Raw genomic sequence first — 17292 nt, forward strand, 5'->3', positions numbered from 1 at the left:
ACTGTTATATAAAATCTATTTCTTACACAGTTCTGTCGTCTACGGCCATACCACTGAGAAAGCACCGGTTCTAGTCCGATCACCGTAGTTAAGCTCAGTAGGGCACGGTTAGTAGTTGGATGGGTGACCGCCTGGGATACCGTGTGCTGTAGGCATTTCCTTTTTGTTATCGAGGTACTCACAGGACTGTTATATAATAGATAGATCTTAAACAGTTCTGTCGTCTACGACCATACCACTGAGAAAGCACCGGTTCTCGTCCGATCACCGAAGTTAAGCTCAGTAGGGCGCGGTTAGTACTTGGATGGGTGACCGCCTGGGAATACCGTGTGCTGTAGGCATTTCCTTTTTGTCATCGAAGTACTCACAGGACTGTTATATAATAGATAGATCTTACACAGTTCTATCGTCTACGGCCATACCACTTAGAAAGCACCGGTTCTCGTCCGATCACCGAAGTTAAGCTCAGTAGGGCGCGGTAAGTACTTGGATGGGTGACCGCTTCGGAATACCGTGTGCTGTAAGCATTTCCTTTTTGTTATCGAGGTACTGACAGGACTGTTATATAATAGATAGATGTTACACAGTTCTATCGTTTACGGCCATACCACTGAGAAAGCACCAGTTCTCGTCCGATCACAGAACTTAAAGTCAGTAGGGCACGGTTAGTACTTGGACGGGTGACCGCCTGGGAATACCGTGTGCTGTAGGCATTTCCTTTTTGTTATCGAGGTACTCACAGGACTGTTATATAATAGATAGATCTTAAACAGTTCTATCGTCTACGGCCATACCACTGAGAAAGCACCGGTTCTCGTCGGATCACCGAAGTTAAGCTCAGTAGGGCGCGGTTAGTACTTGGATGGGTGACCGCCTGGGAATACCGTGTGCTGTAGGCAATTCCTTTTTGTCATCGAAGTACTCACAGGACTGTTATATAATATATATTTCTTACACAGTTCTGTCGTCTACGGCCATACCACTGAGAAAGCACCGGTTCTCGTCCGATCACCGAAGTTAAGCTCAGTAGGGCGCGGTTAGTACTTGGATGGGTGACCGCCTGGGAATACCGTGTGCTGTAGGCATTTCCTTTTTGTCATCGAAGTACTCATAGGACTGTTAAATAATAGATAGATCTCACACAGTTCTATCGTCTACGGCCATACCACTTAGAAAGCACCGGTTCTCGTCCGATCACCGAAGTTAAGCTCAGTAGGGCGCGGTAAGTACTTGGATGGGTGACCGCTTCGGAATACCGTGTGCTGTAGACATTTCCTTTTTGTTACCAAAGTACTCACAGGACTGTTATATAAAATCTATTTCTTACACAGTTCTGTCGTCTACGGCCATACCACTGAGAAAGCACCGGTTCTCGTCCGATCACCGTAGTTAAGCTCAGTAGGGCACGGTTAGTACTTGGATGGGTGACCGCCTGGGAATACCGTGTGCTGTAGGCATTTCCTTTTTGTTATCGAGGTACTCACAGGACTGTTATATAATAGATAGATCTTAAACAGTTCTTTCGTCTACGACCATACCACTGAGAAAGCACCGGTTCTCGTCCGATCACCGAAGTTAAGCTCAGTAGGGCGCGGATAGTACTTGGATGGGTGACCGCCTGGGAATACCGTGTGCTGTAGGCATTTCCTTTTTGTCATCGAAGTACTCACAGGACTGTTATATAATAGATAGATCTTACACAGTTCTATCGTCTACGGCCATACCACTTAGAAAGCACCGGTTCTCGTCCGATCACCGAAGTTAAGCTGAGTAGGGCGCGGTAAGTACTTGGATGGGTGACCGCTTCGGAATACCGTGTGCTGTGGGCATTTTCTTTTTGTTACCAAAGTACTCACAGGACTGTTATATAAAATCTATTTCTTACACAGTTCTGTCGTCTACGGCCATACCACTGAGAAAGCACCGGTTCTCGTCCGATCACCGTAGTTAAGCTCAGTAGGGCACGGTTAGTACTTGGATGGATGACCGCCTGGGAATACCGTGTGCTGTAGGCATTTCCTTTTTGTTATCGAGGTACTCACAGGACTGTTATATAATAGATAGATCTTAAACAGTTCTGTCGTCTACGACCATACCACTGAGAAAGCACCGGTTCTCGTCCGATCACCGAAGTTAAGCTCAGTAGGGCGCGGTTAGTACTTGGATGGGTGACCGCCTGGGAATACCGTGTGCTGTAGGCATTTCCTTTTTGTCATCGAAGTACTCACAGGACTGTTATATAATAGATAGATTTTACACAGTTCTATCGTCTACGGCCATACCACTTAGAAAGCACCGGTTCTCATCCGATCACCGAAGTTAAGTTTAGTAGGGCGCGGTAAGTACTTGGATGGGTGACCGCTTCGGAATACCGTGTGCTGTAGGCATTTTCTTTTTGTTACCAAAGTACTCACAGGACTGTTATATAAAATCTATTTCTTACACAGTTCTGTCGTCTACGGCCATACCACTGAGAAAGCACCGGTTCTCGTCCGATCACCGAAGTTAAGCTCAGTAGGGCACGGTTAGTACTTGGATGGGTGACCGCCTGGGAATACCGTGTGCTGTAGGCATTTCCTTTTTGTTATCGAGGTACTCACAGGACTGTTATATAATAGATAGATCTTAAACAGTTCTGTCGTCTACGACCATACCACTGAGAAAGCACCGGTTCTCGTCCGATCACCGAAGTTAAGCTCAGTAGGGCGCGGTTAGTACTTGGATAGGTGACCGCCTGGGAATACCGTGTGCTGTAGGCATTTCCTTTTTGTCATCGAAGTACTCACAGGACTGTTATATAATAGATAGATCTTACACAGTTCTATCGTCTACGGCCATACCACTTAGAAAGCACCGGTTCTCGTCCGATCACCGAAGTTAAGCTTAGTAGGGCGCGGTAAGTACTTGGATGGGTGACCGCTTCGGAATACCGTGTGCTGTAGGCATTTCCTTTTCGTTACCAAAGTACTCACAGGACTGTTATATAAAATCTATTTCTTACACAGTTCTGTCGTCTACGGCCATACCACTGAGAAAGCACCGGTTCTCGTCCGATCACCGAAGTTAAGCTCAGTAGGGCGTGGTTAGTACTTGGATGGGTGACCGCCTGGGAATACCGTGTGCTGTAGGCATTTCCTTTTTGTCATCGAAGTACTCACAGGACTGTTATATAATAGATAGATCTTACACAGTTCTATCGTCTACGGCCATACCACTTAGAAAGCACCGGTTCTCGTCCGATCACCGAAGTTAAGCTGAGTAGGGCGCGGTAAGTACTTGGATGGGTGACCGCTTCGGAATACCGTGTGCTGTGGGCATTTTCTTTTTGTTACCAAAGTACTCACAGGACTGTTATATAAAATCTATTTCTTACACAGTTCTGTCGTCTACGGCCATACCACTGAGAAAGCACCGGTTCTCGTCCGATCACCGTAGTTAAGCTCAGTAGGGCACGGTTAGTACTTGGATGGGTGACCGCCTGGGAATACCGTGTGCTGTAGGCATTTCCTTTTTGTTATCGAGGTACTCACAGGACTGTTATATAATAGATAGATCTTAAACAGTTCTGTCGTCTACGACCATACCACTGAGAAAGCACCGGTTCTCGTCCGATCACCGAAGTTAAGCTCAGTAGGGCGCGGTTAGTACTTGGATGGGTGACCGCCTGGGAATACCGTGTGCTGTAGGCATTTCCTTTTTGTCATCGAAGTACTCACAGGACTGTTATATAATAGATAGATTTTACACAGTTCTATCGTCTACGGCCATACCACTTAGAAAGCACCGGTTCTCGTCCGATCACCGAAGTTAAGCTTAGTAGGGCGCGGTAAGTACTTGGATGGGTGACCGCTTCGGAATACCGTGTGCTGTAGGCATTTCCTTTTTGTTACCAAAGTACTCACAGGACTGTTATATAAAATCTATTTCTTACACAGTTCTGTCGTCTACGGCCATACCACTGAGAAAGCACCGGTTCTCGTCCGATCACCGAAGTTAAGCTCAGTAGGGCACGGTTAGTACTTGGATGGGTGACCGCCTGGGAATACCGTGTGCTGTAGGCATTTCCTTTTTGTTATCGAGGTACTCACAGGACTGTTATATAATAGATAGATCTTAAACAGTTCTGTCGTCTACGACCATACCACTGAGAAAGCACCGGTTCTCGTCCGATCACCGAAGTTAAGCTCAGTAGGGCGCGGTTAGTACTTGGATGGGTGACCGCCTGGGAATACCGTGTGCTGTAGGCATTTCCTTTTTGTCATCGAAGTACTCACAGGACTGTTATATAATAGATAGATCTTACACAGTTCTATCGTCTACGGCCATACCACTTAGAAAGCACCGGTTCTCGTCCGATCACCGAAGTTAAGCTTAGTAGGGCACGGTAAGTACTTGGATGGGTGACCGCTTCGGAATACCGTGTGCTGTAGGCATTTCCTTTTTGTTACCAAAGTACTCACAGGACTGTTATATAAAATCTATTTCTTACATAGTTCTGTCGTCTACGGCCATACCACTGAGAAAGCACCGGTTCTCGTCCGATCACCGAAGTTAAGCTCAGTAGGGCACGGTTAGTACTTGGATGGGTGACCGCCTGGGAATACCGTGTGCTGTAGGCATTTCCTTTTTGTTATCGAGGTACTCACAGGACTGTTATATAATAGATAGATCTTAAACAGTTCTGTCGTCTACGACCATACCACTGAGAAAGCACCGGTTCTCGTCCGATCACCGAAGTTAAGCTCAGTAGGGCGCGGTTAGTACTTGGATGGGTGACCGCCTGGGAATACCGTGTGCTGTAGGCATTTCCTTTTTGTCATCGAAGTACTCACAGGACTGTTAGATAATAGATAGATCTTACACAGTTCTATCGTCTACGGCCATACCACTTAGAAAGCACCGGTTCTCGTCCGATCACCGAAGTTAAGCTCATTAGGGCGCGGTAAGTACTTGGATGGGTGACCGCTTCGGAATACCGTGTGCTGTAGGAATTTCCTTTTTGTTATCGAGGTACTGACAGGACTGTTATATAATAGATAGATGTTACACAGTTCTATCGTTTACGGCCATACCACTGAGAAAGCACCAGTTCTCGTCCGATCACAGAACTTAAAGTCAGTAGGGCACGGTTAGTACTTGGACGGGTGACCGCCTGGGAATACCGTGTGCTGTAGGCATTTCCTTTTTGTTATCGATGTACTCACAGGACTGTTATATAATAGATAGATCTTAAACAGTTCTATCGTCTACGGCCATACCACTGAGAAAGCACCGGTTCTCGTTCGATCACCGAAGTTAAGCTCAGTAGGGCGCTGTTAGTACTTGGATGGGTGACCGCCTGGGAATACCGTGTGCTGTAGGCATTTCCTTTTTGTCATCGAAGTACTCACAGGACTGTTATATAATATATATTTCTTACACAGTTCTGTCGTCTACGGCCATACCACTGAGAAAGCACCGGTTCTCGTCCGATCACCGAAGTTAAGCTCAGTAGGGCGCGGTTAGTACTTGGATGGGTGACCGCCTGGGAATACCGTGTGCTGTAGGCATTTCCTTTTTGTCATCGAAGTACTCACAGGACTGTTATATAATAGATAGATCTTACACAGTTCTATCGTCTACGGCCATACCACTTAGAAAGCACCGGTTCTCGTCCGATCACCGAAGTTAAGCTCAGTAGGGCGCGGTAAGTACTTGGATGGGTGACCGCTTCGGAATACCGTGTGCTGTAGGCATTTCCTTTTTGTTACCAAAGTACTCACAGGACTGTTATATAAAATCTATTTCTTACACAGTTCTGTCGTCTACGGCCATACCACTGAGAAAGCACCGGTTCTCGTCCTATCACCGTAGTTAAGCTCAGTAGGGCACGGTTAGTACTTGGATGGGTGACGGCCTGGGAATACCGTGTGCTGTAGGCATTTCCTTTTTGTTATCGAGGTACTCATAGGACTGTTATATAATAGATAGATTTTAAACAGTTCTGTCGTCTACGACCATACCACTGAGAAAGCACCGGTTCTCGTCCGATCACCGTAGTTAAGCTCAGTAGGGCGCGGTTAGTACTTGGATGGGTGACCGCCTGGGAATACCGTGTGCTATAGGCATTTCCTTTTTGTCATCGAAGTACTCACAGGACTGTTATATAATAGATAGATCTTACACAGTTCTATCGTCTACGGCCATACCACTTAGAAAGCACCGGTTCTCGTCCGATCACCGAAGTTAAGCTCAGTAGGGCGCGGTAAGTACTTGGATGAGTGACCGCTTCGGAATACCGTGTGCTGTAGGCATTTCCTTTTTGTTACCAAAGTACTCACAGGACTGTCATATAAAATCTATTTCTTACACAGTTCTGTCGTCTACGGCCATACCACTGAGAAAGCACCTGTTCTCGTCCGATCACCGAAGTTAAGCTCAGTAGGGCGTGGTTAGTACTTGGATGGGTGACCGCCTGGGAATACCGTGTGCTGTAGGCATTTCCTTTTTGTCATCGAAGTACTCACAGGACTGTTATATAATAGATAGATCTTACACAGTTCTATCGTCTACGGCCATACCACTTAGAAAGCACCGGTTCTCGTCCGATCACCGAAGTTAAGCTGAGTAGGGCGCGGTAAGTACTTGGATGGGTGACCGCTTCGGAATACCGTGTGCTGTGGGCATTTTCTTTTTGTTACCAAAGTACTCACAGGACTGTTATATAAAATCTATTTCTTACACAGTTCTGTCGTCTACGGCCATACCACTGAGAAAGCACCGGTTCTCGTCCGATCACCGTAGTTAAGCTCAGTAGGGCACGGTTAGTACTTGGATGGGTGACCGCCTGGGAATACCGTGTGCTGTAGGCATTTCCTTTTTGTTATCGAGGTACTCACAGGACTGTTATATAATAGATAGATCTTAAACAGTTCTGTCGTCTACGACCATACCACTGAGAAAGCACCGGTTCTCGTCCGATCACCGAAGTTAAGCTCAGTAGGGCGCGGTTAGTACTTGGATGGGTGACCGCCTGGGAATACCGTGTGCTGTAGGCATTTCCTTTTTGTCATCGAAGTACTCACAGGACTGTTATATAATAGATAGATTTTACACAGTTCTATCGTCTACGGCCATACCACTTAGAAAGCACCGGTTCTCGTCCGATCACCGAAGTTAAGCTTAGTAGGGCGCGGTAAGTACTTGGATGGGTGACCGCTTCGGAATACCGTGTGCTGTAGGCATTTCCTTTTTGTTACCAAAGTACTCACAGGACTGTTATATAAAATCTATTTCTTACACAGTTCTGTCGTCTACGGCCATACCACTGAGAAAGCACCGGTTCTCGTCCGATCACCGAAGTTAAGCTCAGTAGGGCACGGTTAGTACTTGGATGGGTGACCGCCTGGGAATACCGTGTGCTGTAGGCATTTCCTTTTTGTTATCGAGGTACTCACAGGACTGTTATATAATAGATAGATCTTAAACAGTTCTGTCGTCTACGACCATACCACTGAGAAAGCACCGGTTCTCGTCCGATCACCGAAGTTAAGCTCAGTAGGGCGCGGTTAGTACTTGGATGGGTGACCGCCTGGGAATACCGTGTGCTGTAGGCATTTCCTTTTTGTCATCGAAGTACTCACAGGACTGTTATATAATAGATAGATCTTACACAGTTCTATCGTCTACGGCCATACCACTTAGAAAGCACCGGTTCTCGTCCGATCACCGAAGTTAAGCTTAGTAGGGCGCGGTAAGTACTTGGATGGGTGACCGCTTCGGAATACCGTGTGCTGTAGGCATTTCCTTTTTGTTACCAAAGTACTCACAGGACTGTTATATAAAATCTATTTCTTACATAGTTCTGTCGTCTACGGCCATACCACTGAGAAAGCACCGGTTCTCGTCCGATCACCGAAGTTAAGCTCAGTAGGGCACGGTTAGTACTTGGATGGGTGACCGCCTGGGAATACCGTGTGCTGTAGGCATTTCCTTTTTGTTATCGAGGTACTCACAGGACTGTTATATAATAGATAGATCTTAAACAGTTCTGTCGTCTACGACCATACCACTGAGAAAGCACCGGTTCTCGTCCGATCACCGAAGTTAAGCTCAGTAGGGCGCGGTTAGTACTTGGATGGGTGACCGCCTGGGAATACCGTGTGCTGTAGGCATTTCCTTTTTGTCATCGAAGTACTCACAGGACTGTTAGATAATAGATAGATCTTACACAGTTCTATCGTCTACGGCCATACCACTTAGAAAGCACCGGTTCTCGTCCGATCACCGAAGTTAAGCTCATTAGGGCGCGGTAAGTACTTGGATGGGTGACCGCTTCGGAATACCGTGTGCTGTAGGAATTTCCTTTTTGTTATCGAGGTACTGACAGGACTGTTATATAATAGATAGATGTTACACAGTTCTATCGTTTACGGCCATACCACTGAGAAAGCACCAGTTCTCGTCCGATCACAGAACTTAAAGTCAGTAGGGCACGGTTAGTACTTGGACGGGTGACCGCCTGGGAATACCGTGTGCTGTAGGCATTTCCTTTTTGTTATCGATGTACTCACAGGACTGTTATATAATAGATAGATCTTAAACAGTTCTATCGTCTACGGCCATACCACTGAGAAAGCACCGGTTCTCGTTCGATCACCGAAGTTAAGCTCAGTAGGGCGCTGTTAGTACTTGGATGGGTGACCGCCTGGGAATACCGTGTGCTGTAGGCATTTCCTTTTTGTCATCGAAGTACTCACAGGACTGTTATATAATATATATTTCTTACACAGTTCTGTCGTCTACGGCCATACCACTGAGAAAGCACCGGTTCTCGTCCGATCACCGAAGTTAAGCTCAGTAGGGCGCGGTTAGTACTTGGATGGGTGACCGCCTGGGAATACCGTGTGCTGTAGGCATTTCCTTTTTGTCATCGAAGTACTCACAGGACTGTTATATAATAGATAGATCTTACACAGTTCTATCGTCTACGGCCATACCACTTAGAAAGCACCGGTTCTCGTCCGATCACCGAAGTTAAGCTCAGTAGGGCGCGGTAAGTACTTGGATGGGTGACCGCTTCGGAATACCGTGTGCTGTAGGCATTTCCTTTTTGTTACCAAAGTACTCACAGGACTGTTATATAAAATCTATTTCTTACACAGTTCTGTCGTCTACGGCCATACCACTGAGAAAGCACCGGTTCTCGTCCTATCACCGTAGTTAAGCTCAGTAGGGCACGGTTAGTACTTGGATGGGTGACGGCCTGGGAATACCGTGTGCTGTAGGCATTTCCTTTTTGTTATCGAGGTACTCATAGGACTGTTATATAATAGATAGATTTTAAACAGTTCTGTCGTCTACGACCATACCACTGAGAAAGCACCGGTTCTCGTCCGATCACCGTAGTTAAGCTCAGTAGGGCGCGGTTAGTACTTGGATGGGTGACCGCCTGGGAATACCGTGTGCTATAGGCATTTCCTTTTTGTCATCGAAGTACTCACAGGACTGTTATATAATAGATAGATCTTACACAGTTCTATCGTCTACGGCCATACCACTTAGAAAGCACCGGTTCTCGTCCGATCACCGAAGTTAAGCTCAGTAGGGCGCGGTAAGTACTTGGATGAGTGACCGCTTCGGAATACCGTGTGCTGTAGGCATTTCCTTTTTGTTACCAAAGTACTCACAGGACTGTCATATAAAATCTATTTCTTACACAGTTCTGTCGTCTACGGCCATACCACTGAGAAAGCACCTGTTCTCGTCCGATCACCGAAGTTAAGCTCAGTAGGGCGCGGTTAGTACTTGGATGGGTGACCGCTTCGGAATACCGTGTGCTGTAGGCATTTCCTTTTTGTCATCGAAGTACTCACAGGACTGTTATATAATAGATAGATCTTACACAGTTCTATCGTCTACGGCCATACCACTGAGAAAGCACCGGTTCTCGTCCGATCACCGAAGTTAAGCTCAGTAGGGCGCGGTAAGTACTTGGATGGGTGACCGCCTGGGAATACCGTGTGCTGTAGGCATTTCCTTTTTGTTACCAAAGTACTCACAGGACTGTTATATAAAATCTATTTCTTACACAGTTCTGTCGTCTACGGCCATACCACTGAGAAAGCACCGGTTCTCGTCCGATCACCGAAGTTAAGCTCAGTAGGGCGCGGTTAGTACTTGGATGGGTGACCGCTTCGGAATACCGTGTGCTGTAGGCATTTCCTTTTTGTCATCGAAGTACTCACAGGACTGTTATATAATAGATAGATCTTACACAGTTCTATCGTCTACGGCCATACCACTTAGAAAGCAACGGTTCTCGTCCGATCACCGAAGTTAAGCTCAGTAGGGCGCGGTAAGTACTTGGATGGGTGACCGCTTCGGAATACCGTGTGCTGTACGCATTTCCTTTTAGTTACCAAAGTACTCACAGGACTGTTATATAAAATCTATTTCTTACACAGTTCTGTCGTCTACGGCCATACCACTGAGAAAGCACCGGTTCTCGTCCGATCACCGTAGTTAAGCTCAGTAGGGCACGGTTAGTACTTGGATGGGTGACCGCCTGGGAATACCGTGTGCTGTAGGCATTTCCTTTTTGTTATCGAGGTACTCACAGGACTGTTATATAATAGATAGATCTTAAACAGTTCTGTCCTCTACGACCATACCACTGAGAAAGCACCGGTTCTCGTCCGATCACCGAAGTTAAGCTCAGTAGGGCGCGGTTAGTACTTGGATGGGTGACCGCCTGGGAATACCGTGTGCTGTAGGCATTTCCTTTTTGTCATCGAAGTACTCACAGGACTGTTATATAATAGATAGATCTTACACAGTTCTATCGTCTACGGCCATACCACTTAGAAAGCACCGGTTCTCGTCCGATCACCGAAGTTAAGCTCAGTAGGGCGCGGTAAGTACTTGGATGGGTGACCGCTTCGGAATACCGTGTGCTGTAGGCATTTCCTTTTTGTTATCGAGGTACTGACAGGACTGTTATATAATAGATAGATGTTACACAGTTCTATCGTTTACGGCCATACCACTGAGAAAGCACCAGTTCTCGTCCGATCACAGAACTTAAAGTCAGTAGGGCACGGTTAGTACTTGGACGGGTGACCGCCTGGGAATACCGTGTGCTGTAGGCATTTCCTTTTTGTTATCGAGGTACTCACAGGACTGTTATATAATAGATAGATCTTAAACAGTTCTATCGTCTACGGCCATACCACTGAGAAAGCACCGGTTCTCGTCCGATCACTGAAGTTAAGCTCAGTAGGGCGCGGTTAGTACTTGGATGGGTGACCGACTGGGAATACCGTGTGCTGTAGGCATTTCCTTTTTGTTTTCGAAGTACTAACAGGACTGTTATATAATAGATAGATCTTACACAGTTCTATCGTCTACGGCCATACCACTGAGAAAGCACCAGTTCTCGTCCGATCACCGAAGTGAAGCTCAGTAGGGCGCGGTTAGTACTTGGATGGGTGACCGCCTGGGAATACCGTGTGCTGTAGGCATTTCCTTTTTGTCATCGAAGTACTCACAGGACTGTTATATAATATATATTTCTTACACAGTTCTGTCGTCTACGGCCATACCACTGTGAAAGCACCGGTTCTCGTCCGATCACCGAAGTTAAGCTCAGTAGGGCGCGGTTAGTACTTGGATGGGTGACCGCCTGGGAATACCGTGTGCTGTAGGCATTTCCTTTTTGTTATCGAGGTACTCACAGGACTGTTATATAATAGATAGATCTTAAACAGTTCTGTCGTCTACGACCATACCACTGAGAAAGCACCGGTTCTCGTCCGATCACCGAAGTTAAGCTCAGTAGGGCGCGGTTAGTACTTGGATGGGTGACCGCCTGGGAATACCGTGTGCTGTAGACATTTCCTTTTTGTCATCGAAGTACTCACAGGACTGTTATATAATAGATAGATCTTACACAGTTCTATCGTCTACGGCCATACCACTTAGAAAGCACCGGTTCTCGTCCGATCACCGAAGTTAAGCTTAGTAGGGCGCGGTAAGTACTTGGATGGGTGACCGCTTCGGAATACCGTGTGCTGTAGGCATTTCCTTTTTGTTATCGAGGTACTCACAGGACTGTTATATAATAGATAGATCTTAAACAGTTCTGTCGTCTACGACCATACCACTGAGAAAGCACCGGTTCTCGTCCGATCACCGAAGTTAAGCTCAGTAGGGCACGGTTAGTACTTGGATGGGTGACCGCCTGGGAATACCGTGTGCTGTAGGCATTTCCTTTTTGTCATGGAAGTACTCACAGGACTGTTATATAATAGATAGATCTTACACAGTTCTATCGTCTACGGCCATACCACTTAGAAAGCACCGGTTCTCGTCCGATCACCGAAGTTAAGCTCAGTAGGGCGCGTTAAGTACTTGGATGGGTGACCGCTTCGGAATACCGTGTGCTGTAGGCATTTCTTTTTTGTTATTGAGGTACTGACAGGACTGTTATATAATAGATAGATGTTACACAGTTCTATCGTTTACGGCCATACCACTGAGAAAGCACCAGTTCTCGTCCGATCACAGAACTTAAAGTCAGTAGGGCACGGTTAGTACTTGGACGGGTGACCGCCTGGGAATACCGTGTGCTGTAGGCATTTCCTTTTTGTTATCGAGGTACTCACAGGACTGTTATATAATAGATAGATCTTAAACAGTTCTATCGTCTACGGCCATACCACTGAGAAAGCACCGGTTCTCGTCCAAACACTGAAGTTAAGCTCAGTAGGGCGCGGTTAGTACTTGGATGGGTGACCGCATGGGAATACCGTGTGCTGTAGGCATTTCCTTTTTGTTTTCGAAGTACTAACATTACTGTTATATAATAGATAGATCTTACACAGTTCTATCGTCTACGGCCATACCATTGAGAAAGCACCAGTTCTCGTCCGATCACCGAAGTTAAGCTCAGTAGGGCGCGGTTAGTACTTGGATGGGTGACCGCCTGGGAATACCGTGTGCTGTAGGCATTTCCTTTTTGTTTTCGAAGTACTAACAGGACTGTTATATAATAGATAGATCTTACACAGTTCTATCGTCTACGGCCATACCACTGAGAAAGCACCGGTTCTCGTCCGATCACCGAAGTTAAGCTCAGTAGGGCGCGGTTAGTACTTGGATGGGTGACCGCCTGGGAATACCGTGTGCTGTAGGCATTTCCTTTTTGTCATCGAAGTACTCACAGGACTGTTATATAATAGATAGATCTTACACAGTTCTATCGTCTACGGCCATACCACTTAGAAAGCACCGGTTCTCGTCCGATCACCGAAGTTAAGCTCAGTAGGGCGCGGTAAGTACTTGGATGGGTGACCGCTTCGGAATACCGTGTGCTGTAGGCATTTCCTTTTTGTTATCGAGGTACTGACAGGACTGTTATATAATAGATAGATGTTACACAGTTCTATCGTTTACGGCCATACCACTGAGAAAGCACCAGTTCTCGTCCGATCACAGAACTTAAAGTCAGTAGGGCACGGTTAGTACTTGGACGGGTGACCGCCTGGGAATACCGTGTGCTGTAGGCATTTCCTTTTTGTTATCGAGGTACTCACAGGACTGTTATATAATAGATAGATCTTAAACAGTTCTATCGTCTACGGCCATACCACTGAGAAAGCACCGGTTCTCGTCGGATCACCGAAGTTAAGCTCAGTAGGGCGCGGTTAGTACTTGGATGGGTGACCGACTGGGAATACCGTGTGCTGTAGGCATTTCCTTTTTGTTTTCGAAGTACTAACAGGACTGTTATATAATAGATAGATCTTACACAGTTCTATCGTCTACGGCCATACCACTGAGAAAGCACCAGTTCTCGTCCGATCACCGAAGTTAAGCTCAGTAGGGCGCGGTTAGTACTTGGATGGGTGACCGCCTGGGAATACCGTGTGCTGTAGGCATTTCCTTTTTGTCATCGAAGTACTCACAGGACTGTTATATAATATATATTTCTTACACAGTTCTGTCGTCTACGGCCATACCACTGAGAAAGCACCGGTTCTCGTCCGATCACCGAAGTTAAGCTCAGTAGGGCGCGGTTAGTACTTGGATGGGTGACCGCCTGGGAATACCGTGTGCTGTAGGCATTTCCTTTTTGTCATCGAAGTACTCACAGGACTGTTAAATAATAGATAGATCTCACACAGTTCTATCGTCTACGGCCATACCACTTAGAAAGCACCGGTTCTCGTCCGATCACCGAAGTTAAGCTCAGTAGGGCGCGGTAAGTACTTGGATGGGTGACCGCTTCGGAATACCGTGTGCTGTAGACATTTCCTTTTTGTTACCAAAGTACTCACAGGACTGTTATATAAAATCTATTTCTTACACAGTTCTGTCGTCTACGGTCATACCACTGAGAAAGCACCGGTTCTCGTCCGATCACCGTAGTTAAGCTCAGTAGGGCACGGTTAGTACTTGGATGGGTGACCGCCTGGGAATACCGTGTGCTGTAGGCATTTCCTTTTTGTTATCGAGGTACTCACAGGACTGTTATATAATAGATAGATCTTAAACAGTTCTTTCGTCTACGACCATACCACTGAGAAAGCACCGGTTCTCGTCCGATCACCGAAGTTAAGCTCAGTAGGGCGCGGATAGTACTTGGATGGGTGACCGCCTGGGAATACCGTGTGCTGTAGGCATTTCCTTTTTGTCATCGAAGTACTCACAGGACTGTTATATAATAGATAGATCTTACACAGTTCTATCGTCTACGGCCATACCACTTAGAAAGCACCGGTTCTCGTCCGATCACCGAAGTTAAGCTCAGTAGGGCGCGGTAAGTACTTGGATGGGTGACCGCTTCGGAATACCGTGTGCTGTAGGCATTTCCTTTTTGTTACCAAAGTACTCACAGGACTGTTATATAAAATCTATTTCTTACACAGTTCTGTCGTCTACGGCCATACCACTGAGAAAGCACCGGTTCTCGTCCGATCACCGTAGTTAAGCTCAGTAGGGCACGGTTAGTACTTGGATGTGTGACCGCCTGGGAATACCGTGTGCTGTAGGCATTTCCTTTTTGTTATCGAGGTACTCACAGGACTGTTATATAATAGATAGATCTTAAACAGTTCTGTCGTCTACGACCATACCACTGAGAAAGCACCGGTTCTCGTCCGATCACCGAAGTTAAGCTCAGTAGGGCGCGGTTAGTACTTGGATGGGTGACCGCCTGGGAATACCGTGTGCTGTAGGCATTTCCTTTTTGTCATCGAAGTACTCACAGGACTGTTATATAATAGATAGATCTTACACAGTTCTATCGTCTACGGCCATACCACTTAGAAAGCACCGGTTCTCGTCCGATCACAGAAGTTAAGCTTATTAGGGCGCGGTAAGTACTTGGATGGGTGACCGCTTCGGAATACCGTGTGCTGTAGGCATTTCCTTTTTGTTATCGAGGTACTGACAGGACTGTTATATAATAGATAGATGTTACACAGTTCTATCGTTTACGGCCATACCACTGAGAAAGCACCAGTTCTCGTCCGATCACAGAACTTAAAGTCAGTATGGCACGGTTAGTACTTGGACGGGTGACCGCCTGGGAATACCGTGTGCTGTAGGCATTTCCTTTTTGTTATCGAGGTACTCACAGGACTGTTATATAATAGATAGATCTTAAACAGTTCTATCGTCTACGGCCATACCACTGAGAAAGCACCGGTTCTCGTCGGATCACCGAAGTTAAGCTCAGTAGGGCGCGGTTAGTACTTGGATGGGTGACCGCCTGGGAATACCGTGTGCTGTAGGCATTTACTTTTTGTTTTCGAAGTACTAACAGGACTGTTATATAATAGATAGATCTTACACAGTTCTATCGTCTACGGCCATACCACTGAGAAAGCACCGGTTCTCGTCCGATCACCGAAGTTAAGCTCAGTAGGGCGCGGTTAGTACTTGGATGGGTGACCGCCTGGGAATACCGTGTGCTGTAGGCATTTCCTTTTTGTCATCGAAGTACTCACAGGACTGTTATATAATATATATTTCTTACACAGTACTGTCGTCTACGGCCATACCACTGAGAAAGCACCGGTTCTCGTCCGATAACCGAAGTTAAGCTCAGTAGGGCGAGGTTAGTACTTGGATGGGTGACCGCCTGGGAATACCGTGTGCTGTAGGCATTTCCTTTTTGTCATCGAAGTACTCACAGGACTGTTATATAATAGATAGATCTTACACAGTTCTATCGTCTACGGCCATACCACTTAGAAAGCACGGGTTCTCGTCCGATCACCGAAGTTAAGCTCAGTAGGGCGCGGTAAGTACTTGGATGGGTGACCGCTTCGGAAAACCGTGTGCTGTAGGCATTTCCTTTTTGTTACCAAAGTACTCACAGGACTGTTATATAAAATCTAGTTCTTACACAGTTCTGTCGTCTACGGCCATACCACTGAGAAAGCACCGGTTCTCGTCCGATCACCGTAGTTAAGCTCGGTAGGGCACAGTTAGTACTTGGATGGGTGACCGCCTGGGAATACCGTGTGTTGTAGGCATTTCCTTTTTGTTATCGAGGTACTCACAGGACTGTTATATAATAGATAGATCTTAAACAGTTCTGTCGTCTACGACCATACCACTGAGAAAGCACCGGTTCTCGTCCGATCACCGAAGTTAAGCTCAGTAGGGCACGGTTAGTACTTGGATGGGTGACCGCCTGGGAATACCGTGTGCTGTAGGCATTTCCTTTTTGTCATCGAAGTACTCACAGGACTGTTATATAATAGATAGATCTTACACAGTTCTATCGTCTACGGCCATACCACTTAGAAAGCACCGGTTCTCGTCCGATCACCGAAGTTAAGCTCAGTAGGGCGCGTTAAGTACTTGGATGGGTGACCGCTTCGGAATACCGTGTGCTGTAGGCATTTCCTTTTTGTTATTGAGGTACTGACAGGACTGTTATATAATAGATAGATGTTACACTGTTCTATCGTTTACGGCCATACCACTGAGAAAGCACCAGTTCTCGTCCGATCACAGAACTTAAAGTCAGTAGGGCACGGTTAGTACTTGGACGGGTGACCGCCTGGGAATACCGTGTGCTGTAGGCATTTCCTTTTTGTTATCGAGGTACTCACAGGACTGTTATATAATAGATAGATCTTAAACAGTTCTATCGTCTACGGCCATACCACTGAGAAAGCACCGGTTCTCGTCCGATCACTGAAGTTAAGCTCAGTAGGGCGCGGTTAGTACTTGGATGGGTGACCGACTGGGAATACCGTGTGCTGTAGGCATTTCCTTTTTGTTTTCGAAGTACTA

At 46.5% G+C, this 17292-nt stretch overlaps 85 non-coding genes and 8 pseudogenes across 85 annotated transcripts; all 93 read left to right on the forward strand.

Moving 5' to 3' along the window:
* The first annotated feature begins 37 nt into the window (after positions 1-37).
* Positions 38-155, forward strand: LOC125566308. The gene has a single exon (XR_007311315.1). It is a non-coding gene; the product is annotated as a 5S ribosomal RNA (ribosomal RNA).
* A 67-nt stretch (positions 156-222) lies between these two features.
* On the forward strand, positions 223-341 carry LOC125563773. The gene has a single exon (XR_007308793.1). It is a non-coding gene; the product is annotated as a 5S ribosomal RNA (ribosomal RNA).
* Positions 342-408: 67 nt separating this feature from the next.
* On the forward strand, positions 409-527 carry LOC125566047. Its single transcript, XR_007311054.1, has one exon. It is a non-coding gene; the product is annotated as a 5S ribosomal RNA (ribosomal RNA).
* Positions 528-594: 67 nt separating this feature from the next.
* LOC125566624 lies at positions 595-713 on the forward strand (annotated as a pseudogene).
* Positions 714-780: 67 nt separating this feature from the next.
* LOC125563562 lies at positions 781-899 on the forward strand. Its single transcript, XR_007308581.1, has one exon. It is a non-coding gene; the product is annotated as a 5S ribosomal RNA (ribosomal RNA).
* Positions 900-966: 67 nt separating this feature from the next.
* LOC125563457 lies at positions 967-1085 on the forward strand. Its single transcript, XR_007308476.1, has one exon. It is a non-coding gene; the product is annotated as a 5S ribosomal RNA (ribosomal RNA).
* Positions 1086-1152: 67 nt separating this feature from the next.
* LOC125565086 lies at positions 1153-1271 on the forward strand. The gene has a single exon (XR_007310104.1). It is a non-coding gene; the product is annotated as a 5S ribosomal RNA (ribosomal RNA).
* A 67-nt stretch (positions 1272-1338) lies between these two features.
* Positions 1339-1457, forward strand: LOC125563264. Its single transcript, XR_007308283.1, has one exon. It is a non-coding gene; the product is annotated as a 5S ribosomal RNA (ribosomal RNA).
* Positions 1458-1524: 67 nt separating this feature from the next.
* Positions 1525-1643, forward strand: LOC125564010. Its single transcript, XR_007309029.1, has one exon. It is a non-coding gene; the product is annotated as a 5S ribosomal RNA (ribosomal RNA).
* Positions 1644-1710: 67 nt separating this feature from the next.
* On the forward strand, positions 1711-1829 carry LOC125565362. Its single transcript, XR_007310376.1, has one exon. It is a non-coding gene; the product is annotated as a 5S ribosomal RNA (ribosomal RNA).
* A 67-nt stretch (positions 1830-1896) lies between these two features.
* LOC125564040 lies at positions 1897-2015 on the forward strand. The gene has a single exon (XR_007309059.1). It is a non-coding gene; the product is annotated as a 5S ribosomal RNA (ribosomal RNA).
* A 67-nt stretch (positions 2016-2082) lies between these two features.
* LOC125563774 lies at positions 2083-2201 on the forward strand. Its single transcript, XR_007308794.1, has one exon. It is a non-coding gene; the product is annotated as a 5S ribosomal RNA (ribosomal RNA).
* Positions 2202-2268: 67 nt separating this feature from the next.
* Positions 2269-2387, forward strand: LOC125565728. Its single transcript, XR_007310739.1, has one exon. It is a non-coding gene; the product is annotated as a 5S ribosomal RNA (ribosomal RNA).
* A 67-nt stretch (positions 2388-2454) lies between these two features.
* LOC125563615 lies at positions 2455-2573 on the forward strand. The gene has a single exon (XR_007308634.1). It is a non-coding gene; the product is annotated as a 5S ribosomal RNA (ribosomal RNA).
* Positions 2574-2640: 67 nt separating this feature from the next.
* On the forward strand, positions 2641-2759 carry LOC125564881. The gene has a single exon (XR_007309899.1). It is a non-coding gene; the product is annotated as a 5S ribosomal RNA (ribosomal RNA).
* A 67-nt stretch (positions 2760-2826) lies between these two features.
* On the forward strand, positions 2827-2945 carry LOC125565146. The gene has a single exon (XR_007310163.1). It is a non-coding gene; the product is annotated as a 5S ribosomal RNA (ribosomal RNA).
* Positions 2946-3012: 67 nt separating this feature from the next.
* On the forward strand, positions 3013-3131 carry LOC125566512. Its single transcript, XR_007311521.1, has one exon. It is a non-coding gene; the product is annotated as a 5S ribosomal RNA (ribosomal RNA).
* Positions 3132-3198: 67 nt separating this feature from the next.
* On the forward strand, positions 3199-3317 carry LOC125565363. Its single transcript, XR_007310377.1, has one exon. It is a non-coding gene; the product is annotated as a 5S ribosomal RNA (ribosomal RNA).
* Positions 3318-3384: 67 nt separating this feature from the next.
* LOC125563265 lies at positions 3385-3503 on the forward strand. The gene has a single exon (XR_007308284.1). It is a non-coding gene; the product is annotated as a 5S ribosomal RNA (ribosomal RNA).
* Positions 3504-3570: 67 nt separating this feature from the next.
* On the forward strand, positions 3571-3689 carry LOC125563775. The gene has a single exon (XR_007308795.1). It is a non-coding gene; the product is annotated as a 5S ribosomal RNA (ribosomal RNA).
* A 67-nt stretch (positions 3690-3756) lies between these two features.
* On the forward strand, positions 3757-3875 carry LOC125565147. Its single transcript, XR_007310164.1, has one exon. It is a non-coding gene; the product is annotated as a 5S ribosomal RNA (ribosomal RNA).
* Positions 3876-3942: 67 nt separating this feature from the next.
* On the forward strand, positions 3943-4061 carry LOC125563726. Its single transcript, XR_007308746.1, has one exon. It is a non-coding gene; the product is annotated as a 5S ribosomal RNA (ribosomal RNA).
* A 67-nt stretch (positions 4062-4128) lies between these two features.
* Positions 4129-4247, forward strand: LOC125563777. The gene has a single exon (XR_007308797.1). It is a non-coding gene; the product is annotated as a 5S ribosomal RNA (ribosomal RNA).
* A 67-nt stretch (positions 4248-4314) lies between these two features.
* LOC125564923 lies at positions 4315-4433 on the forward strand. The gene has a single exon (XR_007309941.1). It is a non-coding gene; the product is annotated as a 5S ribosomal RNA (ribosomal RNA).
* Positions 4434-4500: 67 nt separating this feature from the next.
* On the forward strand, positions 4501-4619 carry LOC125563839. The gene has a single exon (XR_007308858.1). It is a non-coding gene; the product is annotated as a 5S ribosomal RNA (ribosomal RNA).
* Positions 4620-4686: 67 nt separating this feature from the next.
* On the forward strand, positions 4687-4805 carry LOC125563778. Its single transcript, XR_007308798.1, has one exon. It is a non-coding gene; the product is annotated as a 5S ribosomal RNA (ribosomal RNA).
* A 67-nt stretch (positions 4806-4872) lies between these two features.
* LOC125566509 lies at positions 4873-4991 on the forward strand. The gene has a single exon (XR_007311518.1). It is a non-coding gene; the product is annotated as a 5S ribosomal RNA (ribosomal RNA).
* A 67-nt stretch (positions 4992-5058) lies between these two features.
* Positions 5059-5177, forward strand: LOC125566626 (annotated as a pseudogene).
* A 67-nt stretch (positions 5178-5244) lies between these two features.
* On the forward strand, positions 5245-5363 carry LOC125564688. The gene has a single exon (XR_007309707.1). It is a non-coding gene; the product is annotated as a 5S ribosomal RNA (ribosomal RNA).
* A 67-nt stretch (positions 5364-5430) lies between these two features.
* Positions 5431-5549, forward strand: LOC125563468. Its single transcript, XR_007308487.1, has one exon. It is a non-coding gene; the product is annotated as a 5S ribosomal RNA (ribosomal RNA).
* Positions 5550-5616: 67 nt separating this feature from the next.
* Positions 5617-5735, forward strand: LOC125565391. Its single transcript, XR_007310404.1, has one exon. It is a non-coding gene; the product is annotated as a 5S ribosomal RNA (ribosomal RNA).
* A 67-nt stretch (positions 5736-5802) lies between these two features.
* On the forward strand, positions 5803-5921 carry LOC125566199. Its single transcript, XR_007311206.1, has one exon. It is a non-coding gene; the product is annotated as a 5S ribosomal RNA (ribosomal RNA).
* A 67-nt stretch (positions 5922-5988) lies between these two features.
* Positions 5989-6107, forward strand: LOC125565349. Its single transcript, XR_007310363.1, has one exon. It is a non-coding gene; the product is annotated as a 5S ribosomal RNA (ribosomal RNA).
* A 67-nt stretch (positions 6108-6174) lies between these two features.
* On the forward strand, positions 6175-6293 carry LOC125566230. Its single transcript, XR_007311237.1, has one exon. It is a non-coding gene; the product is annotated as a 5S ribosomal RNA (ribosomal RNA).
* A 67-nt stretch (positions 6294-6360) lies between these two features.
* On the forward strand, positions 6361-6479 carry LOC125564063. The gene has a single exon (XR_007309082.1). It is a non-coding gene; the product is annotated as a 5S ribosomal RNA (ribosomal RNA).
* Positions 6480-6546: 67 nt separating this feature from the next.
* On the forward strand, positions 6547-6665 carry LOC125565365. The gene has a single exon (XR_007310379.1). It is a non-coding gene; the product is annotated as a 5S ribosomal RNA (ribosomal RNA).
* Positions 6666-6732: 67 nt separating this feature from the next.
* On the forward strand, positions 6733-6851 carry LOC125563266. Its single transcript, XR_007308285.1, has one exon. It is a non-coding gene; the product is annotated as a 5S ribosomal RNA (ribosomal RNA).
* A 67-nt stretch (positions 6852-6918) lies between these two features.
* Positions 6919-7037, forward strand: LOC125563779. The gene has a single exon (XR_007308799.1). It is a non-coding gene; the product is annotated as a 5S ribosomal RNA (ribosomal RNA).
* Positions 7038-7104: 67 nt separating this feature from the next.
* Positions 7105-7223, forward strand: LOC125565148. Its single transcript, XR_007310165.1, has one exon. It is a non-coding gene; the product is annotated as a 5S ribosomal RNA (ribosomal RNA).
* Positions 7224-7290: 67 nt separating this feature from the next.
* On the forward strand, positions 7291-7409 carry LOC125563950. The gene has a single exon (XR_007308969.1). It is a non-coding gene; the product is annotated as a 5S ribosomal RNA (ribosomal RNA).
* A 67-nt stretch (positions 7410-7476) lies between these two features.
* LOC125563780 lies at positions 7477-7595 on the forward strand. Its single transcript, XR_007308800.1, has one exon. It is a non-coding gene; the product is annotated as a 5S ribosomal RNA (ribosomal RNA).
* Positions 7596-7662: 67 nt separating this feature from the next.
* On the forward strand, positions 7663-7781 carry LOC125565149. The gene has a single exon (XR_007310166.1). It is a non-coding gene; the product is annotated as a 5S ribosomal RNA (ribosomal RNA).
* A 67-nt stretch (positions 7782-7848) lies between these two features.
* On the forward strand, positions 7849-7967 carry LOC125564062. Its single transcript, XR_007309081.1, has one exon. It is a non-coding gene; the product is annotated as a 5S ribosomal RNA (ribosomal RNA).
* Positions 7968-8034: 67 nt separating this feature from the next.
* LOC125563781 lies at positions 8035-8153 on the forward strand. The gene has a single exon (XR_007308801.1). It is a non-coding gene; the product is annotated as a 5S ribosomal RNA (ribosomal RNA).
* A 67-nt stretch (positions 8154-8220) lies between these two features.
* On the forward strand, positions 8221-8339 carry LOC125566510. The gene has a single exon (XR_007311519.1). It is a non-coding gene; the product is annotated as a 5S ribosomal RNA (ribosomal RNA).
* Positions 8340-8406: 67 nt separating this feature from the next.
* On the forward strand, positions 8407-8525 carry LOC125566627 (annotated as a pseudogene).
* A 67-nt stretch (positions 8526-8592) lies between these two features.
* LOC125564689 lies at positions 8593-8711 on the forward strand. Its single transcript, XR_007309708.1, has one exon. It is a non-coding gene; the product is annotated as a 5S ribosomal RNA (ribosomal RNA).
* A 67-nt stretch (positions 8712-8778) lies between these two features.
* LOC125563479 lies at positions 8779-8897 on the forward strand. The gene has a single exon (XR_007308498.1). It is a non-coding gene; the product is annotated as a 5S ribosomal RNA (ribosomal RNA).
* A 67-nt stretch (positions 8898-8964) lies between these two features.
* On the forward strand, positions 8965-9083 carry LOC125565392. Its single transcript, XR_007310405.1, has one exon. It is a non-coding gene; the product is annotated as a 5S ribosomal RNA (ribosomal RNA).
* Positions 9084-9150: 67 nt separating this feature from the next.
* On the forward strand, positions 9151-9269 carry LOC125566201. The gene has a single exon (XR_007311208.1). It is a non-coding gene; the product is annotated as a 5S ribosomal RNA (ribosomal RNA).
* A 67-nt stretch (positions 9270-9336) lies between these two features.
* LOC125565350 lies at positions 9337-9455 on the forward strand. Its single transcript, XR_007310364.1, has one exon. It is a non-coding gene; the product is annotated as a 5S ribosomal RNA (ribosomal RNA).
* Positions 9456-9522: 67 nt separating this feature from the next.
* Positions 9523-9641, forward strand: LOC125566231. Its single transcript, XR_007311238.1, has one exon. It is a non-coding gene; the product is annotated as a 5S ribosomal RNA (ribosomal RNA).
* A 67-nt stretch (positions 9642-9708) lies between these two features.
* Positions 9709-9827, forward strand: LOC125565271. Its single transcript, XR_007310286.1, has one exon. It is a non-coding gene; the product is annotated as a 5S ribosomal RNA (ribosomal RNA).
* A 67-nt stretch (positions 9828-9894) lies between these two features.
* On the forward strand, positions 9895-10013 carry LOC125563485. The gene has a single exon (XR_007308504.1). It is a non-coding gene; the product is annotated as a 5S ribosomal RNA (ribosomal RNA).
* Positions 10014-10080: 67 nt separating this feature from the next.
* Positions 10081-10199, forward strand: LOC125564033. The gene has a single exon (XR_007309052.1). It is a non-coding gene; the product is annotated as a 5S ribosomal RNA (ribosomal RNA).
* Positions 10200-10266: 67 nt separating this feature from the next.
* LOC125566520 lies at positions 10267-10385 on the forward strand. Its single transcript, XR_007311529.1, has one exon. It is a non-coding gene; the product is annotated as a 5S ribosomal RNA (ribosomal RNA).
* A 67-nt stretch (positions 10386-10452) lies between these two features.
* LOC125563267 lies at positions 10453-10571 on the forward strand. The gene has a single exon (XR_007308286.1). It is a non-coding gene; the product is annotated as a 5S ribosomal RNA (ribosomal RNA).
* Positions 10572-10638: 67 nt separating this feature from the next.
* On the forward strand, positions 10639-10757 carry LOC125564875. Its single transcript, XR_007309893.1, has one exon. It is a non-coding gene; the product is annotated as a 5S ribosomal RNA (ribosomal RNA).
* Positions 10758-10824: 67 nt separating this feature from the next.
* Positions 10825-10943, forward strand: LOC125565393. The gene has a single exon (XR_007310406.1). It is a non-coding gene; the product is annotated as a 5S ribosomal RNA (ribosomal RNA).
* A 67-nt stretch (positions 10944-11010) lies between these two features.
* Positions 11011-11129, forward strand: LOC125566628 (annotated as a pseudogene).
* Positions 11130-11196: 67 nt separating this feature from the next.
* LOC125564331 lies at positions 11197-11315 on the forward strand. Its single transcript, XR_007309350.1, has one exon. It is a non-coding gene; the product is annotated as a 5S ribosomal RNA (ribosomal RNA).
* A 67-nt stretch (positions 11316-11382) lies between these two features.
* LOC125564272 lies at positions 11383-11501 on the forward strand. Its single transcript, XR_007309292.1, has one exon. It is a non-coding gene; the product is annotated as a 5S ribosomal RNA (ribosomal RNA).
* A 67-nt stretch (positions 11502-11568) lies between these two features.
* Positions 11569-11687, forward strand: LOC125563607. The gene has a single exon (XR_007308626.1). It is a non-coding gene; the product is annotated as a 5S ribosomal RNA (ribosomal RNA).
* A 67-nt stretch (positions 11688-11754) lies between these two features.
* On the forward strand, positions 11755-11873 carry LOC125563567. The gene has a single exon (XR_007308586.1). It is a non-coding gene; the product is annotated as a 5S ribosomal RNA (ribosomal RNA).
* A 67-nt stretch (positions 11874-11940) lies between these two features.
* Positions 11941-12059, forward strand: LOC125565151. Its single transcript, XR_007310168.1, has one exon. It is a non-coding gene; the product is annotated as a 5S ribosomal RNA (ribosomal RNA).
* A 67-nt stretch (positions 12060-12126) lies between these two features.
* On the forward strand, positions 12127-12245 carry LOC125563642. The gene has a single exon (XR_007308661.1). It is a non-coding gene; the product is annotated as a 5S ribosomal RNA (ribosomal RNA).
* Positions 12246-12312: 67 nt separating this feature from the next.
* On the forward strand, positions 12313-12431 carry LOC125565916. Its single transcript, XR_007310924.1, has one exon. It is a non-coding gene; the product is annotated as a 5S ribosomal RNA (ribosomal RNA).
* A 67-nt stretch (positions 12432-12498) lies between these two features.
* LOC125566629 lies at positions 12499-12617 on the forward strand (annotated as a pseudogene).
* Positions 12618-12684: 67 nt separating this feature from the next.
* LOC125564861 lies at positions 12685-12803 on the forward strand. The gene has a single exon (XR_007309879.1). It is a non-coding gene; the product is annotated as a 5S ribosomal RNA (ribosomal RNA).
* Positions 12804-12870: 67 nt separating this feature from the next.
* Positions 12871-12989, forward strand: LOC125564347. The gene has a single exon (XR_007309366.1). It is a non-coding gene; the product is annotated as a 5S ribosomal RNA (ribosomal RNA).
* A 67-nt stretch (positions 12990-13056) lies between these two features.
* LOC125563489 lies at positions 13057-13175 on the forward strand. The gene has a single exon (XR_007308508.1). It is a non-coding gene; the product is annotated as a 5S ribosomal RNA (ribosomal RNA).
* Positions 13176-13242: 67 nt separating this feature from the next.
* LOC125565394 lies at positions 13243-13361 on the forward strand. Its single transcript, XR_007310407.1, has one exon. It is a non-coding gene; the product is annotated as a 5S ribosomal RNA (ribosomal RNA).
* A 67-nt stretch (positions 13362-13428) lies between these two features.
* Positions 13429-13547, forward strand: LOC125566630 (annotated as a pseudogene).
* A 67-nt stretch (positions 13548-13614) lies between these two features.
* Positions 13615-13733, forward strand: LOC125564215. The gene has a single exon (XR_007309235.1). It is a non-coding gene; the product is annotated as a 5S ribosomal RNA (ribosomal RNA).
* A 67-nt stretch (positions 13734-13800) lies between these two features.
* On the forward strand, positions 13801-13919 carry LOC125563704. Its single transcript, XR_007308724.1, has one exon. It is a non-coding gene; the product is annotated as a 5S ribosomal RNA (ribosomal RNA).
* A 67-nt stretch (positions 13920-13986) lies between these two features.
* LOC125563500 lies at positions 13987-14105 on the forward strand. The gene has a single exon (XR_007308519.1). It is a non-coding gene; the product is annotated as a 5S ribosomal RNA (ribosomal RNA).
* Positions 14106-14172: 67 nt separating this feature from the next.
* LOC125565088 lies at positions 14173-14291 on the forward strand. Its single transcript, XR_007310105.1, has one exon. It is a non-coding gene; the product is annotated as a 5S ribosomal RNA (ribosomal RNA).
* Positions 14292-14358: 67 nt separating this feature from the next.
* LOC125563544 lies at positions 14359-14477 on the forward strand. The gene has a single exon (XR_007308563.1). It is a non-coding gene; the product is annotated as a 5S ribosomal RNA (ribosomal RNA).
* Positions 14478-14544: 67 nt separating this feature from the next.
* LOC125564012 lies at positions 14545-14663 on the forward strand. The gene has a single exon (XR_007309031.1). It is a non-coding gene; the product is annotated as a 5S ribosomal RNA (ribosomal RNA).
* Positions 14664-14730: 67 nt separating this feature from the next.
* Positions 14731-14849, forward strand: LOC125565395. Its single transcript, XR_007310408.1, has one exon. It is a non-coding gene; the product is annotated as a 5S ribosomal RNA (ribosomal RNA).
* Positions 14850-14916: 67 nt separating this feature from the next.
* On the forward strand, positions 14917-15035 carry LOC125564782. The gene has a single exon (XR_007309801.1). It is a non-coding gene; the product is annotated as a 5S ribosomal RNA (ribosomal RNA).
* Positions 15036-15102: 67 nt separating this feature from the next.
* On the forward strand, positions 15103-15221 carry LOC125563782. The gene has a single exon (XR_007308802.1). It is a non-coding gene; the product is annotated as a 5S ribosomal RNA (ribosomal RNA).
* Positions 15222-15288: 67 nt separating this feature from the next.
* Positions 15289-15407, forward strand: LOC125566513. Its single transcript, XR_007311522.1, has one exon. It is a non-coding gene; the product is annotated as a 5S ribosomal RNA (ribosomal RNA).
* Positions 15408-15474: 67 nt separating this feature from the next.
* On the forward strand, positions 15475-15593 carry LOC125566918 (annotated as a pseudogene).
* A 67-nt stretch (positions 15594-15660) lies between these two features.
* On the forward strand, positions 15661-15779 carry LOC125563563. The gene has a single exon (XR_007308582.1). It is a non-coding gene; the product is annotated as a 5S ribosomal RNA (ribosomal RNA).
* Positions 15780-15846: 67 nt separating this feature from the next.
* LOC125563512 lies at positions 15847-15965 on the forward strand. Its single transcript, XR_007308531.1, has one exon. It is a non-coding gene; the product is annotated as a 5S ribosomal RNA (ribosomal RNA).
* Positions 15966-16032: 67 nt separating this feature from the next.
* LOC125563727 lies at positions 16033-16151 on the forward strand. Its single transcript, XR_007308747.1, has one exon. It is a non-coding gene; the product is annotated as a 5S ribosomal RNA (ribosomal RNA).
* A 67-nt stretch (positions 16152-16218) lies between these two features.
* LOC125566107 lies at positions 16219-16337 on the forward strand. The gene has a single exon (XR_007311114.1). It is a non-coding gene; the product is annotated as a 5S ribosomal RNA (ribosomal RNA).
* A 67-nt stretch (positions 16338-16404) lies between these two features.
* LOC125565063 lies at positions 16405-16523 on the forward strand. Its single transcript, XR_007310081.1, has one exon. It is a non-coding gene; the product is annotated as a 5S ribosomal RNA (ribosomal RNA).
* A 67-nt stretch (positions 16524-16590) lies between these two features.
* On the forward strand, positions 16591-16709 carry LOC125563644. Its single transcript, XR_007308663.1, has one exon. It is a non-coding gene; the product is annotated as a 5S ribosomal RNA (ribosomal RNA).
* Positions 16710-16776: 67 nt separating this feature from the next.
* LOC125565917 lies at positions 16777-16895 on the forward strand. The gene has a single exon (XR_007310925.1). It is a non-coding gene; the product is annotated as a 5S ribosomal RNA (ribosomal RNA).
* A 67-nt stretch (positions 16896-16962) lies between these two features.
* Positions 16963-17081, forward strand: LOC125566632 (annotated as a pseudogene).
* Positions 17082-17148: 67 nt separating this feature from the next.
* LOC125564332 lies at positions 17149-17267 on the forward strand. The gene has a single exon (XR_007309351.1). It is a non-coding gene; the product is annotated as a 5S ribosomal RNA (ribosomal RNA).
* Positions 17268-17292: the final 25 nt, after the last annotated feature.

Source organism: Nematostella vectensis, chromosome 5 (assembly GCF_932526225.1).
Source record: "Nematostella vectensis chromosome 5, jaNemVect1.1, whole genome shotgun sequence".
NCBI classification, from domain to species: Eukaryota; Metazoa; Cnidaria; class Anthozoa; order Actiniaria; family Edwardsiidae; genus Nematostella; species Nematostella vectensis.